Source organism: Eubalaena glacialis, chromosome 4 (assembly GCF_028564815.1).
Source record: "Eubalaena glacialis isolate mEubGla1 chromosome 4, mEubGla1.1.hap2.+ XY, whole genome shotgun sequence".
Taxonomy (NCBI): Eukaryota; Metazoa; Chordata; class Mammalia; order Artiodactyla; family Balaenidae; genus Eubalaena; species Eubalaena glacialis.
Window position 1 is genome coordinate 68,129,908 of NC_083719.1, and position 17,851 is coordinate 68,147,758.

Genomic DNA, 17,851 nt, shown 5'->3' on the forward strand with positions numbered 1-17,851 from the left:
TCTACGTCTGCATCTTTATTCCTGCCCTGCCACTAGGTTCATCAGTACCGTTTTTTTTAGATTCCATATATGTGTGTTAGCATACGGTATTTGTTTTTCTCTTTCTGACGTACTTCACTCTGTATGACAGACTCTAGGTCCATCCACCTCATTACAAATAACTCAATTTCATTCCTTTTGATGGCTGAGTAATATTCTATGGTATATATGTGTCACATCTTCTTTACCCATTCATCTGTCGATGGACATTTAGGTTGCTTCCATGTTCATTGCAGCACTATTTACAATAGCCAGGGAAGGTAGTTTTTAAAGCCTTATTCCAGATTGGGAAGGAAGTCATTCTTCCCACTCCATTCCTCTCTATACTTCCTATCTCAGCTAATGGAGCAGAGGGAGCACAGCTATACCACAATAGAGACCCTGATAAACGTCACAGCCAAGAGACACAGGCACTAAAAGACACGGAAATTTGTTGTAAAATTATAGAAATCTTCATCTACTTCACACATTACTACCAGACCAACAAGGCTCCAGTATAATAACAGTAGATTACTGCTGAAGGGCTGCAAGATGCAGAGTCTCTAAGAAAAAGAATATTAATGTAGCCCAGAGTCAAGAGGAGAGAAAAAATTAATAATAATAGAGAAATTTTAAGCCTATGGCACCTATAGCTACAGAAAATATTAAACATTTTCCAACTTCTAGCAGGATCATTATGAATATACACATTGAAGGCCTACTCAGCACATCTCCCACCACCTAATACAAATATCTAGCTTTCAACAAAAATTACAGTGCATGCCAAAAAAGAAAATAAAACACAGACTAAAGAGACAAAGCAAGTATCAGAACCAGACTCGGATATCACATATATATTAGGATTATCAGACAAGGGATTTAAAATAACTATGACTAATATGTTAGAGACTGCAATAGAAAAAGTGGACAACATGTAAGAACAGATGGGTAATGAAAGTAGACAAAAGGAAACTTTAAGAAAGAATCAAAAGAAAATTCAAGAAATTAAAAGTCTTGTAACAGAAATGAAGAAAGCCTTTCATGGCCTCATCAATAAAATGGACATGGCCAAGAAAAGAAGCTGTGAGCCTGAAGACAGATCAATAGAAACTTCTACAACTGAAGTAGGAGTTGAAAAAAAAAAGAAAAATATTAATAAAAATGAACAGAAAACCCAAGAATTTTAGGGCAAATACTGAAGTTGAAACATGCCTATAACTGGAATACTAGAAAGAGAAGAGAGAAAGGAGCAGAAGAATTATTTAAAGTAATAATGGGTCAGCACTTTCCAAATTAATTAAAGACACCAAACAGAATTCGAAGAAGTTCAGAGAACATCAAACAGAATAATTATATATATTTTAAAAAAAATTAAAAAATCTTCTACTAAGCATACTATAATCAAACTGCAGAAAACCAATGACAAAGAGAAAATCTTGAAAGATGCTGGGGATAATGATTACAGCAGACCTCTCACTAGAAACTATGAAAGAAAGAAGTGAATGGAGAAAATATTTAAAATATTGAAAGAAAATTTAAAACCTACCAAACTAGACTTCTATGTCCAGCAAAATCCTCTTTAAGTGTAGGAGAAATAAAAAGTTTCTCAGAAAAAAAGTCTGAGGAAATTCATTGCCAGCAGGACTTCCATGCAAGAAATGTTAAAAGACATTTTCCAAGGCAAATGAAAATGATATCAATCAGAGATGGCAATAAATTTAAAGAAAGAAAGATCGCCAAGTAAAGAATAAACAAAGGTGAAATAAAATATTTTATTTTTATTATTTTAATTCATCTAAAAGTAACTTTAAAATAATAATGGTAACAATTATTGGATGTTATGGGGAAGTAAAATGAATAATAACAATGTCATAAGGGATAGCAGTGGTGGAAAAGAATTGTGAGTACTCTATTATGAGGTTCCTGAACTACCTACACATGAAGCAATAGAGTGTTACTTGAAGGTGGACTTAGATTAGTTAAACATGTACATTACAAATTCTAGGGCAACCAAAATACATAATTTTTAAAAGGAGGGTATTGATATGCTAAGAGAGGAGATAAAGTAAAATTACATAAAATGCTGAATTAAACCAGACAAGGCAGAAAAATGGGAGGAAAGAAACAAAGAACAAATGCATCAAATAGAAAACAGTTGCAAACATGGTGATATTAATTCAACTATGTAAATAATAATTTTAAACATGAAAATCTAAAGATACCAGTTAAAATACAAAGACTATTTAATACAGATACATTAAAAAATCAAGACCTAACTATGTGTTGTATTACAGAGTCCACATTCAATATGAAGACTCAAGGATAAAAGTAAAATGTTTAAAATATACAATGTTAACAGTAATCATTATAAAGCTGGAATAACTTTGCTAATTTCAGACAAAGCAGCTTTAAGAGCAAGGAAATTTAACAGGGAAAAGAGAGATATTAAACAATAATAAAGGGAGTCAATTTTACAAAAAGACATAAAAACTCTAAATGTGTATGCATTCGACAACAAAGCATCAAGTCACCTGAGGCAACAAATGATAGACCTGAAAGTAGAAATAGACAAATACACTATTGTAGTTGGAGACACCAGCACCCCTTTTGTAGCAACTGATAGGTCAAGCAAGCAGAAGATCAATAAACATATTGTTGACAGAAATCAATAAATGAGCTATAATAGGAAAAAGAGTTTTATTCCATCAGAACTGAGGACTATAGACTGGGAGACACAGATTCAAGAAACACTTGAATTATGTTCTGTTGGACTACAAAATGGGAAAGGCTTATGCAAAGTTACATAAGTCGTTTGTCAAGAATTATAGCTAAAGCTGGCAAGAAGTAAGGGTGCTTGTTAAGCAAGGAGTGGTTGGGGTCTGAAATGGTTGCACAGTTAGAAGAGACCTTGAGACCATGAGTTTGTAGCTGGCAGCTGCTAGCAGATACTGTTTTGAGAATGACTGGTGGTATCCTTGAGTCTGATACAGTTTAGAAAATTCAAGTTCAAGATACAGGAATGTGTCTGAAATCACATCTACAATAGCAACCCAGCTTCATGTTGGATGTCTGAACCACGGTTAATTTTGATTTTTAAATGCATTATTTTCTTCAATATTTCAAGCAAATGTACATTGCATGTTTGACAGAACATAAGACAGGCTGCTCTAGTTAGCATAAATCTCAAGCCAAATCAGGTATAAGCCAGAATGACTTCCCCATACCTTAATATGTGAACATTTCCTCCATCAATATAAATGACCTGAAAAAGTACAGTCAATCAACATAATCTAACTGACATTCATAGTATACTTTCTCTAATAACAGCAGAACACATTCTTCCCAAACTCACATGGAAGATTCACAAAGAAAGTCTATATTCTGGGCCACAAAACAAATCATAACAAATTTAAAACGATAGAAATCACATATTATTCTTAGAACACCATGGATTTAAATAAAAATCAATAATAGAAAAATAACTGGAAAGCCATCAAATATTTGGACATTTTAAAACACAATGCTAAAAAACACATGGGTCTAAGAAGAATCTCTAGAGAAGTTTAAAAATATTTGAACTAAATAAAAACGAAATACAATGTCATATTAAAATTTGTGTGATGCTGTGAAAATAATATTTAGAGGAAATTTTATAGAATTAATTAAACATAAAAGCCTGAAATTAATAACCTAAGTTTCCACCTTAAGAAACTAAAATAAGAAGAGCAATTTATGTCTAAAGCAAGCACAAGAAAAGAAATAATAAAAATTAGAAGAGAAATCAATAAGTTCGAAACAGAACAACAATTGAGAAAATCAACAAAACCAAAAGCTGGTTCTTTGAAACGATCATTGACATTAAAAACCTGCTCCAATGCTGACCAAAATATGTGGAGACTAAGCAACCCATTTCTAGATAGTACATGCATGAAAGAAGAAATTGAAAGAGGAATTTAAAAATAATTTGAACTAAATGAAGATGAAAACACAATTTATGAAAATTTATGGATTGCAGCAAAAGCAGATTTTAGGAGGAAATTTATCACATTGAGTACATATATATGAAAGTGAGAAAGATCTAAAATCAATAATCTAATCTTCCACCTTAGGAAACTGGAAAAAGAAGTGTATTTAAATCTAAAGTAAACAGAAGAAAAGAAATAGTAAGAATTTGAATGAAAATCAGTTAAATTAAAAACAGAAAACAAATAGAAAAAAATCAATGAAGCCAAAAGCTGATTATTTGGAAATCAATAAAATCAATAATCCTCTAGCCAGACTAACTAAGAAAGAGAGGATACAAATTATTGATATCAGAAATTCCCTCATTCAGGGGACATCACTATAGATCCCATGGACAATAAAAAGAATATTATGAACAACTCTACACCCACAAATTTTACAACCTAAGTGAAATAGACCAATTTACTGAAAGACACAATCTGCCAAAACCCTCACAAGAAGTAGACAATCTGAATAAGTCTTTATCTATAAAAGAAATGGAATCAACAATTAATTGCCTCCCAAAACAGAAAGCACTAGGCCCAGATGGGTTCACTTGTGATTCTACCAAACATTTAAAGGGAGAAATATACCAATTTTCTACAAAATGGTATAGCCACTTTGAAAGGCATTTGCCAGTTTGTTACAAAATTAAACATACTCTTACCATAAGATCTAGCAATTGAGCTTCTTGGTATTTATCCAAAGGAACTGCAAACTTATGTCCACCGAAAAATCTGCACAGGGATGTTTTTAGAACCTTTATTCATAACTGCCAAAACTTGGAAGCAGCCAATATGTCTTTCAGTAGGTGAATGGATAAAAAACTGTGTTTTCTTTGCTGTGAAAATATATTTTCCATAATATTATTTACTATGTACTGGATTTATTGCTGTTATTTTTAATTAAATTAAATTAATATCTCAAATTTTATCTGTCTTAATTTCTAATGTGGCAAATATCAATAGATACAAATCACAGAAATTAAAGATCTTTAGTATCCTGAATAATTTTCAAGAGTATAAAAGGTTCCTGAGGCTAAAACTTTTGAAGACCCTGCTCTTAGACAATGGTAGAGCATTAGATGAAAGGTGCTGGAGTCCCTGGGTAACAGCTCTCAGCAGAAATGCAGCTGCTGCTATGCAAACTGCATAGCAGTTTGAGCAAGTTTTGCCACTTGAGCAAGTTTTGCCTTTAAAATGGCTCTATAAATGTGACAGAGGAGTAATGTAACTTATATTCAGTATAACAAAACCCTTTTTGAAATTTTTTCTCCCCTCTATCTTTTATTACATTTCACCAAGCTCAGCATCTATCCCAGTGTTGAATGTGAAAGATCTTTACAGCAGTTTTCATGTAAAAAATACTTGCGTTCTAAGGCATATTAATTTAATTAATTTTCATCAGCTTCTAATAAATGAATCATTTTCTCTGAAAACAGTCATTAATTTATAATAAGTTCTACTATTTTGACCAATATCCGGAAGTACAGTATTCGGAGATCCTTTTTTATGAGATTTAAAAAAATTTAATATGAACACTCCTATTGTGTATGGACATTATGCAGATGGTCATGACAAACTAGTTCTGAAATCACTTGTACTTCATAAAGTCTGTCTGTGAAGAACAAGAATAAAAAGATCCCTTTGTTTTCTATTTAGAGTCAAGGTTTGCTATATAAATTTGGCTTTTTATTTTGATTTCTAAATACACAAATAAATGGTATTGTGAAACATCTTAGGCTTATCATTCTTAAACCATGCACAGTTGATCATTTTGATTTTACATGTTTGAATATAAAACTTTCAGAGACTATACCTTATTTCAAAATTTCCCTAGAGTACTTATAAAATAAATGTCACACCACAAGTAAACCTTAATAAATTAAAAAACTAAATCAGACATTGTGCAGCCATGTTCTATGAAATCCCACACCAAAAATAAAATCTTTATTGTGCATCTTTTTCTGAGCCTTACATTATGTTCATCTGTAGGAGTAGGAAGGTGATTAACATATTCTCTTTGCTCTTGAGGTACTTGTAGACTAATGGGTCTAATAGGAGCTATATAAGAAATTGCATTTCAAATTAGTTGTTTCTTGATAAAGTTAGCTTCCCCTCTCTCCCTTCCCCCAACCCCTGCCCCACTGCCCCCAGCTTGATCTTTGGAAGTATGAACCATAACCATGTTTTTTTTTTTAAAGGACCATGCCTTGGTATCTTGGTATTAACATGGGTCATGGCCTCTTAATTTGAACATGTAAAAAATGTTCCTATTTGGAGTGTTAGAGTATAGAACTATAAAAATTACTCAAGCACAGGTAGAGACACTAGCAGCTAGATGTTACCTACAAATGAGTAAGAGGGCTGCTGAGACATCTCTTGATAGTAATCTGCTTAGGAGCTGAACCCCTATCTATGATTGGGAAATTCCAATCTTACCACTACGGAAGTCAAATATTCAAATGCTATACTCACTTTGGCCGCTGTCCTCAGTCAGGTCATGTATACATGGACTTGGACTTGTCAGTCAGTCATACATATTTGGGCTTCTGAATCTGGGCTACTGAGCAGTGAAGCAGGGAAAGGGTGGCATTACAGGGTCAAGTGAGATGTCAGCAACTTCTGATTTTCAGGGACCAGAGTAACTATCAATGTCCCAGCCCAATGTCCAGTTTTAGTGGCTGCACAGGTGCTAATATCAACTGTTCACTAACTATGGCAGCAGGACTAAGTCTTGCTATGATCACGGCTGTAATCCATCTGCCTGGATTCCTTTTTTTTCTGCCTATTTTCTGACTTTGTCTCCAGATTTCCACCAATTCTGTAAGCTAGAAAATATGTATTCGTTAATTTCTTTGTGTGCAAAATTAGTCCAGATAGATTCTATATTTTGAAACTAGGGAACTTGCACTCTATAAATAAATGGATTGCAGCAGGATTTTGAAATTGCTCTCTTAGATGTCTGTATTGTTCATTAATCCAGTCTAGAAACTTGTATCTGCCTTAGTGCATTAACAGTGGATCATATTCTCTTATGCTATAATTGAAACTTTCATATATAACTGTATCTCCATAATATATTATGTAAGTTCTTTGGACAAGGACATCTTTCCCTCATCCCTGTTTTTATATCTCTCATGGTGCCAAACTAAAAAAAAAATCATATGACAGTTATTGAGCATCTGATGTGAGCAAGGTATTGTGCTGGTAATTTCAAAAACATACAGTTCTATAAGATGTGTCCTGACTTCAAGGAGCTTTTATTTACTGGTGAGATAAATGCACAATAGGATAATATAACACTAGACATGCCACAAGGCAGATAGCTTTTGCAAATACTTTTTCTAATTATAGTAGTCTAGAAAAAATAGGATATTTTATGATCATACCATCAAGCTATAATCACTAAGAATTATACAAAATATACACATATGCAAAGCGTATAGATAACACTATAAGTTAGGGAAGTTCTGGCATAATTATGAACTCCCTGTGCTTTTCTTCTTTCCTCCAAATGTAAAACTTCAACACTTACTTGAGCTAAAGTTGCATGGAATAAGTTATTTTCTGCATGCCTCCACACTCCACACAAAATTTTTGCCTAGCTATAGTTTTCTCATGGGCAGGAACTCCAACACTAATATATTTTCCAGGGGATATTTCAAGGCAAAAAAATCAATAAGAATTTATAGCAAATGATCATGGATAGCTACACCTACACATTTAACACATTTTTTAAAAATCTGAGATAAATATACACAAATAAAATAAAATAAAAATAAAGTACATTATACATGGCTGATAAGAAATCATATTTAAAACATATTGAAGTTAATGTTAAATAATGAAGCAAATATAATCATCATATAGTTCCATAATAGTATACATATATTTATATGCATTATCTTAATACTGTAAGTGGGTTATAAACAGGGTCTTGAACTCTTGGAGGGGAGTAAGTAGTTTCCATCACTTTACCTCAATAGATAATAGATACCATAGATAATAGGTTACTATGGATAACTGTTATAATAGATTCTGTAATAATAGGTTACTATAATAAAGCTAACAAGTTAACCAAAAAAACTATATCCTTAGCTACAGAAAGACCTAGTTAATTGGGTCTATTTCTTTATAACTTACATTAAAAAGCAGAATTTCACATTTTAAGTTTTTATTAAAATTTTTTGTAAAAATAAATATCAGACTTGCATTTTATTGGAATATTTATGCACATTAATTTCAAGGGAACTAATATGATAATTTATTGCCAGAAAATATTCTTTTTTCTTTAATAGTCCAGGGTATTGTAAATGATTTGGCCATTGTTTAAAGAATTATTAAAATAAAATGTTCATAGTTAAATAGAAAATAGGCCTAAAGTACTGAAAGTAGCTAAAGAAATGTCTTACAAATATGAAAAAATATGCTGTATACATTAGTGGAATTTTTTTTTTTTTTTAATTTATTTTTTATTTTTGGCTGCACTGGGTCTCTGTTGCTGCACCTGGGCTTTTCTCTAGTTGAGGCGAGCAAGGGCTACTCTTCGCTGCGGTGCACTGGCTTCTCATTGCAGTGGCTTTCCTTGTTGTGGAGCGCCGGCTCAGTAGTTGTGGCGCACGGACTTAGTTGTTCCGTGGCATGTGGGATCTTCCCGGACCAGGGCTCGAACCCGTATCCCCTGCATTGGCAGGCGGATTCCTAACCACTGTGCCACCAGGGAAGCCCAAAATGTTTTATTTAAAGAGAATATTTTGCTTTTCTCCATCTGACACATATATCTTTTCACTAGAGTTATGTTAATTTTAGACATAATGTACTTTAGAAAGTAAAGGTATGAAAAAATTTCACTTATTACATCAGTTTTACTAAATTAATATTGTTTAAATATATTGTTAAGCATACAAAATATGGAGCTCAGTTCATGGACAATTGATAGCAAAGAATAAAATTCAATCCGCATGATTAGAGTTATACTTCCTTGTAACTAACTACTGGGAAGACACCACAGATTATTTTAACATTAATAAAATAGGCTTAAAAGGAATGGACAACATTTCTGTTAACCCATCCATTCTGGACAATTTGTCATATTGGACAGAATGTAGAGCACAATGAAACATCACATTGGATGCGTGATGAGTTCTCTAAATTTTGCAATTATTCCTTTCTAGTACAAAGTTTATTCTAACAAGTAAATTTTCTCAATTCCAGTATATTAACAAAAAGATTCTAGGTTTCAGGACATTTGGCTAGATGACCCCTAAAAATACCATGCTTATTTAAAAATATTAATTAGTAATTTAGGTTCGAGTAGAATGGACAAAAAACAAGGCTAATATCAGTTGGATTTATTAGTTTCTCTAAACTACTCATTTTGCCTAATAGGCTGAATCAGATATGCCAACTCATTTCAATTTACTATGAAGCCTGAATAAAAATGGCCAAAAAAGATTAAGAAGAGGATCATTTTACATCAGGCAGTTGTACTTGAAAATATCTTTAGAAGAGAGAGGAGGGAAGGTCAGTCACATTAAATATGTTACTATGAACTTCATATTCTCTGTTACCTTTATTTCCTTATTATTTTTTCAGGTATTTTATTATTCGTAGTTTTTTAGGTAACAGATGTTTTCCAATAACTTTGCTTTTGATTTCACCTTGTTTTATACCTACTCCTTTTCAACCTTGGAAAATATTTGTCAGATTTTAAAAGCATTGACCTGAATTCTAGAGGAAAATATTTTTGCCACCATTTCTACAGAAAACTTTTTGAGCAGAAATCAAATATATCTACCAGACATTGTGTTTGCTCTATTCACAGCTGAATTCCAGATGATGTAGGCAATTAAATAGTAGTGGAACAAAAAAAATTGAATTTTGAGTGAGAGTTGGGGAATATTTTCATTGTATCTCTGTCTTGAAGTTGTAAAGGCAAAGTATCACTGCCAATTAATCTTTAGCTTTGCTGAAATATCGTTTCCTGGAAAGATTTATTTTAATAGGAATACACTCTTATGTGTTACAATTTCATACACTGGTGTTGAAGTCAAAAATTTAGTGTGTCTTTTTGCTTTTCTCTATAGATAATAAAGTGAATCTTACAGGATTATGACTGCATTGTTTCAAGTTTAGGGATTTCATTTATCTGATTCTGTGGCTTTTCTAGCTAAGCCATACATAGAGATAATGATACTATGTATGTTATATTCTGAACCATCTAATCTCCCATTGCAAGAAAAAATAGAGCCGTGGCACATACATGGATAAAGGTAACTGTGGGTAAATTCTTGACTGAAAAGGGAAGAGCCAATAAGAGTACTGTAGCTATTAGAGAGTTAAATGAACAATCCAGTGAGTTTAATTCAGATGTTGAGTGGAGAACAAATGAATAGAACTCAGAGTGTTCCAGGGTCCTTACTGATATCTTACATTCATATCTTACTAGAGTTTGGAGGCTGGGAAAATATGTGGTAAGGCCTAACTAGATATATCATTTCTTTACAGATAAATTGCAACTTTTTTCATATAAATATATAATGTTGTTGTAGTCTTTGATTTACATCAGCTGCATCCATTACAGTATGATGGAATAACATCACACACATTTAATTTGCTGGTTTGCAATGATATGGCTGAGAGAGAAGAGATTAAGATAGAGGTAGATGTAGGAGTAAAGGGACAGATTGAAGAGAACAGAAAGGAGAGGCAGAGAGGTTTTTTTTTTAAAGTAAGAGATAGAATAATTTTTGATTCAAACAAATCCTTGACCTCCATTATTTCAGGGCAAGGAGGAAGTATTTATATGCATAAATAAAATACAAGTTCTTTTCAGAATCTGAGGTACTGGGTTTTGTAAATTAAAGGACAATCTACGGGATTCTCAAGAGTAACTCTGACTACATTGTGATTTTTCTTCTGGCAGTATGACTTCAGAATCTAACCCATGAATAAGAGGAGAACACATTGTATACAAATTATAAAAGAGAGATAGTCAAAAGCATTTTGTATTTTTTAAAAGTCAATTGAGAAAATGTCATATGCCTAATCTCCTACCACATTTCACATGGTAGATTAATGTCCTTCTAAATTAAAGTAAAAATTCAGAAATTTCTAGAGATTTTTCTTGCTTACATTTGAATTTATGGTCCATTCCTTCATCAGTGTCCATTTTTCTTAATCAACAAGCATTTTTCTCAAAGATCAGACTGTTCCTTCTTAAGTTCAAAAGGCTCTAAGGTTCAGAAAAGCTTTACCAAGAGTAGCATGAGATTCAACTCTAAATGTGATTAGAAATGATCCTTAAATGTCGACTTGACTGAATATTATCAGCTTATACCACTGAAAAATGTGTGTTCTCTCCTGTCATCCTTCTCGTATTTGACAAGGTCAATAATATCAAAGCTGCAGGGTCAAGATAGCTTTTTTTTTTTTTTCTTTCCTAAAGTACATACCAGACCAGTAGGGGGAAAAAGGTAATATTAGATTGATTTGGCAAAAGTAAAGAAATCCCATTTTAGAATTAAATTTAAGAATTTTTCAAAAACTCAAAACTTTATTTTAACCAGAATATATAATATTGAAAGAAAGGAAAATAACATCACATGAGAAACAATATTACTCTGCATAGGCATATATATATTAAGGCATCTTGACCAGGCCATATTAGCTTTGTCTTGTTTGTAATAATTTTATATAGTTCAAATATTTAATTCTTTAGTTACTGGATTTTCTAATGCTTTACTTCTCTATCATGTGTGTCAGCCTGGCTTACGTTTTGCAGTGTTCTCCCATTCTTATACAAAACATAGTATCAGAAAAGGGTCACAGCAACATGTTAGAAAATAGACTTCTTGTATAAAATATGGAAAAATTTATTTTAAAAAATGACTTAATTCACTTTTCTGCTGTTCATTTATTAAAGTTTTGATACATGGCTATGACCACAAAATACCAATGGCTTTATGAAAATCATGTGATTTTTAAAAAAATGTTTATTGGAGTATAGTTGATTTACAATGTTGTGTTAGTTTCAGGTGTACAGCAAAGTGAATCAGTTATGCATATACATATATCCATTTTTAAGATTCTTTTCCCATATAGGCCATTAAAGATTATTGAGTAGACTTCCCTGTGCTATACAGCAGGTTCTTATTAGTTATCCATTTATATACAGTAGTGTGTATATGTCAATGAACACTTCAGTCTCAAATGTATCCACCGTAACTCAAAAATAAGGTTACATACTTCCAGTCCAGAAGTAAGGCAGTCATGAACACTTATCTTTTCATTTCTTCATTACACTGGACACTGAGCAAAAATAATGATGTAGATCAGGAATCAGCAGAGAGAGCTGAAGAGTGTGTTTGGGCAGCAGGCTGGTGACTGAGTGTCAATTTCCATAAGTAAAATAAACTGCATGCTAAGTTTCAAAAATTTGGTGGGGAGGAAGAGGAAAGGAAAAACATGAAACTTAGAATCTCTTTTAGGGTACAGACTGGCAAATGAAAAGGAATGTTAGCCTCATAGTGACAATAGCAGCCAGCATGATGTGTATATAGATATTTAACCAAAGTCATTAGTGAATTATTTGCAGTGGTTCAGTGATTCCCAATGTTCTTGTCTACTAAATGATAAGTGCATTAAGAAGTTTAAGAATGGCTGTCAAAATTAGTTTCACCTTCAGATAAATAATTAAAGAAGAGATATAAAAACTTTTGAGCAAATGAAAAGTTGGAATTCTAAAACCTAGGGAAGCCATCTCTACATGAACCTCATTTTCTTTGAGTATTGTACTCATTCTCTTAACGCTGGAACTTTGAACATATTTCTGCATAGGATAATCTTTCTCCTCTTTTACCTCTTTAACTCATCTTTAGATATTACTTTTATTATCACTTTGTCAAGCCATACTTCAAAGTTCCTTAGACTAGGTGAGGTCCCATTTCTTTTCTTTTCTTTTTTTTTTTTAAATAAATTTATTTATTTATTTATTCTTGGCTGTGTTGGGTCTTTGTTGCTGTGCACAGGCTTTCTCTAGTTGCGGCGAGCGAGGGCTACTCTTCGTTGCGGTGCGCAGGCTTCTCATTTTGGTGGCTGCTCTTGTTTCAGCATGGCTCTAGGTATGTGGGCTTCAGTAGTTGTGGCACGTGGGCTCAGTAGTCGTGGCCTGCAGGCTCTAGAGCGCAGACTCAGTAGTTGTGGCACACGGGCTCAGTAGTTGTGGTGCAAGGGCCTAGTTGCTCTGCGGCATGCGGGATCTTCCCGGACCAGGGACCGGACCCACGTCCCCTGCATTGGCAGGCGGATTCTTAACCACTGCACCACCAGGGAAGTCCCCCATTTCTATATCAAGTCTCTGCTGTAACTTCTATTCCTATCTTAAAATGGCTACAATAACTTTCTTATCTCTTTTTAGTAGACATTCCAAGGTTTATTTATTAACATCTTTAAAAGCCCTAGGAGAATTTTTGAATACTGAGAACATATCTTGATATAAATTTTTATAGGCTTGAGGTATGTCTTTAAACAAGAGAGGAGCACTTCACAAGGTTTTGTTTGTTTCCTAGCTACAATTTTGCCATGAATTTTCCAGGATCTTCCAAAAGATTATCTTCTCCAGTTGCCTTGACAACTCATATAACAAAAGGAGCCAAATTTTTCACATCTTTCCTTATTTCAAAATACCATGTAAACTACATTTTATATAATAGGAAGTCTGATTATTCTGAAACACATGCAAGATCATAAAAATTTATAGAGCCATGTATTAAAAATTATGAAAATGATAGAAAATATATTATGCAAATGTATGTACATGCTATAATCCATTCCAGGTAACAGGTGAGAGCACACTCACATTATTCTCACCCTAAGGGTACACTGCAATTACGTATTGAAATTAAGCCTCTGAGATTGCTTATATTTTTAGCAGTAACATTAAAAAATGTCCTTAGATAGACCTGAGCAAAGAGAGGCCCTTGTCCTTAGCTACATGCTTTAGACGATTCTGCCTACCACAAACATTGAAACATTTTTTTTCTTTTTGTCCTTGTAAGACATGTTTTCTGAATTTTTAGCAATTTGTTGAGTACACAATAAATACAGGAAAGGATGTGGGAGATAAACCAGGTTCTCCTGTTGAAAAAATGTGGGTCTGAGAGTGCACCAGTGTGTGCATGAGTTGGGTGTATTTGTGTAGTGTGTGTTGATGGCAGGTAGGTAGAAAAGTATAACCTTGGCCTTGGGAAATTCGACTGTTCTTGTTTTAAGCTGGCCACCCAAATCAATAAAAAAAATGTGTAACCAAATAGATAACTATGTTTCCCTTCTTCCCTCTGTTTAGATGGTCTTAATTTGAAAGACCTTACTAATTGCCTGGAAATGCAGAACAGGTAAGGTTATTTGTAGGGACAGGAAAGCAGTCCATTCAGCTCTCTGGGGAGTGTGACCCAGTCAGTCCCTATCCTAGTTCGGGAGTCATCCATACAGTTCCAGCTCTGCCCCCTTCAGTCTCAGCTGAACCCATGTCACTCCTCTGGCTTCCAGCCCTAGGACTGCCCTAGGGTGAAAGGTGCCCTGAAAGTCTCTGGCTTGTACAGGTAAGGTGTATGGGGAGACCTGGTGTCAGGGGCCAAGGCTGGGGAAAGAGGTTGGACAATAGTTGTATCTTGGTTTAAAACTTTAAAATGTTTAGACCTATAGTATATGGTACTCCATCTATATTACATGAGCATATATATAGTAGTTGTATGTAAAAAAAATATATAAATGTAAACAGGGAAATTTCCATATGTCAGTGCAGTCAGACATTACAAGAAAAGAAACTGATGTTTCCAAAGAGTTTGGATTAATATTGGAAAACTCTTACAATGATTGGTGTAAGGGTATAATAGATAGATAGATAGATAGATAGATAGATAGATAGATAGATAGACAGGTAGATGGATAGATAGATAGGTAGCTGGCTGGCTGAGTTATGGATAATTCACTATTTGCCTTTATATTTGTCTTTAATTTTATTTAACGTAGGCATTGGAAAATACATTTTAATTTTTAAAATTCTTCCAAATATTTTAAAATGTCTGCTTGTCTGATTACAAAACCTGGAATAAAATACTTGGTGACACGTAATTAGAAACTTGAAAACATATTTCTTCTTTCAAAACTGAGGGTAAACAAAGATTGTAATTACCAATTGTAATGGTATAGTGTGAATTCTAAATTAATTTGCCTCTCCTCTCTATTCACTTAGCCAAATCAGGATGGCGTTAGAGGTTAAAAAAATGTCATTTGACATTAGGCATTTTTTCCAATACTCAGAAAATTCAGCATCTTGCCTACATTATTTTTTTAGCATTTTTTAACAGTCTTTATTGAATTTGTTACAATATTGCTTCTGTTTTATGTTTTGGTTCCTTGGCCGCGAGGCATGTGGGATCTTTAGCTTCGCAACCGGGTATCGAACCCGCACCCCGTGCATTGGAAGGTGAAGTCTTAACCACTGGACCGCCAGAGAAGTCCCTTGACTACATTATATTGCTATTTTTTGACAAGTATTAGGAATTTCTGAATCTTCAAAACAGTTCAATGAATTCAAATGGCAATTATACTTGTAAACATTATCTACATTGTGGGCATGTAGAACTATGAATTAAAAAAAAACTTGGATTTCTTATTCAATATTAAATCATTAAAGACCACAACATTTTGAGTCTGTCTTTAGAAGGATGACATTTCTTGATGTTTTCTATAATGTAACTAAAATTGAAGAAAATAAAGTAAAATGTGAACCAGTCCTCAACGTAAAAATGTCATTAAACCTTGCACTAAAGTATTATTCTATGGAGTTTTAAATTTTAAATTAATAAATTATCTTGGTGCTCTCAGATACAGCACTGGGCTTCTGCTCAGATAGAAAAATAATAGGTTTAGAATTTTGAAAACAAATGCTTTGCATTCAACTGTTCACTTGGTGGGCATTTTCAGTTACTGAAATTGTTTTCTGACTCATCATATTCATGACTATCAGGCACTTCTGAAAGAATGATTGGGCTGAATATAAGTATTAGTTCTATTAATTCACTGTTTAACCACTTCATTTCTCCAGGTAAAGATTCAAAACAAATATGTGATCAAGATAGCTTGGCATAGGGTAGCACTGACTTTGATATTTTCCTAAAGAGTCATTTACTATCTGTCTGTCCAAATCTCTGTTTCATAGCAATTATGTCTGAGGGACATCCAGGTTTTCACAAAAGAGAGACACAAATAAGATCTCTATTACACATGAGAAATATTTAATTTTAAGGCCTCTTGTTACTTCAATGTTGTGTTAGGCCTTAGAGAGCCTTACTTTGAACACATGCTGTTCAAGATTCTTCAGTGACCCAGATTGCTAGTACTTCTTGACCAACCATCTCTCATTACTCAGTTCTTTAAATTTCAGTCTTCTGCACCATTCTAAAATTCAATCTATTTTCCTTTACCCAGTGAGACTGTCGCTCTCTGTTTTGGCTCCGTTTACCTACAATATTTTGGAAATATTCTCAAGCTGGAAGCTGCAGTGATTGTGGTGCTTGCCTCATGGGCTTCCTTGTTCTCAAGAATCACATCTCTGGCGCTTCCCTGGTGGCGCAGTGGCTGAGAATCCGTCTGCCAATGCAGGGGACACGTGTTCAAGCCCTGGTCCGGGAGGATCCCACATGCCGCGGAGCAACTAAGCCCATGCGGCACAACTACTGAGCCTGCGCTCTAGAGCCCGTGAGCCACAACTACTGAGCCCGTGCGCCACAACTACTGAGCCCCTGTGCCACAAATACTGAAGCCCGCACGCCTAGAGCCTGTGCTCAGCAACAGGAGAAGCCACCTCAATTAGAAGCCCGCGCACCGCAACAGAAGAGTGGCCCCCGCTTGCCACAACTAGAGAGAGTTCGCGCGCAGCAACAAAGACCCAATGCAGCCCAAAATAAATAAATAAATAAATTTATTAAAAAAAAAAAAAAAAGAATCACATCTCTGCGCTGAAATACTTCTTTTATATATTTTCCCCAATTTCTTTATTGCAGGAGAATAAGTCAAATTCCAAATAGTCCAGAATAACTAGGACCAAAAATTGCAATATTTTCTTTTAAAGAATTTTAAATGTGTAAGAAGAAATTATTTATTTTGTGGAAATGTATCAGTCATTTCAATTTAACATCATCAAACCACTCTAAAATATACATATTTTAAAAAATAACAGCAGGTCCATTCTTCAACTCTGTAAAAAAATGTAACCCACACATCTCTCTGTACTTGTTTTTCAGAATCAAAGAAATAATTTCATCATCTCTATTAATGGGTATAAAATAATAATTAATGAATGAAAGACTCCACCCTCATTTCCTTCTTTGTCTTACCTCTAGATATTCAAATATACTTAATATATTCCTTGCATATGTATATACCCTTGAAATATATGAAGTTATCCATCCCCAGACACTTAAGTATGCCTAATATATTCCCTTGAACATATATATATCTTTGAAAGGTATAAAAAATTCCTTATAAATATTAAAGAACTGATATTAATCCTTCTAATATTCACCTTTATAATCCCAAACTGATAATTACTCATGTGCATTAACATCATTTTTTGTATACAGTTTCCATATGACAAATTATTTTAACAATTGAAAAATACATAAGTGGAATAAAGTTTATATTAGCAGTCATAATTTTGTTTACATTTGTAATATTAATGTCAAAACATGTGAAATGCTGTATGCACGCTAAGCCAAGCTATCTGCTTTTGTCACATATACACCTGATGATAGAGTCAGGATAAA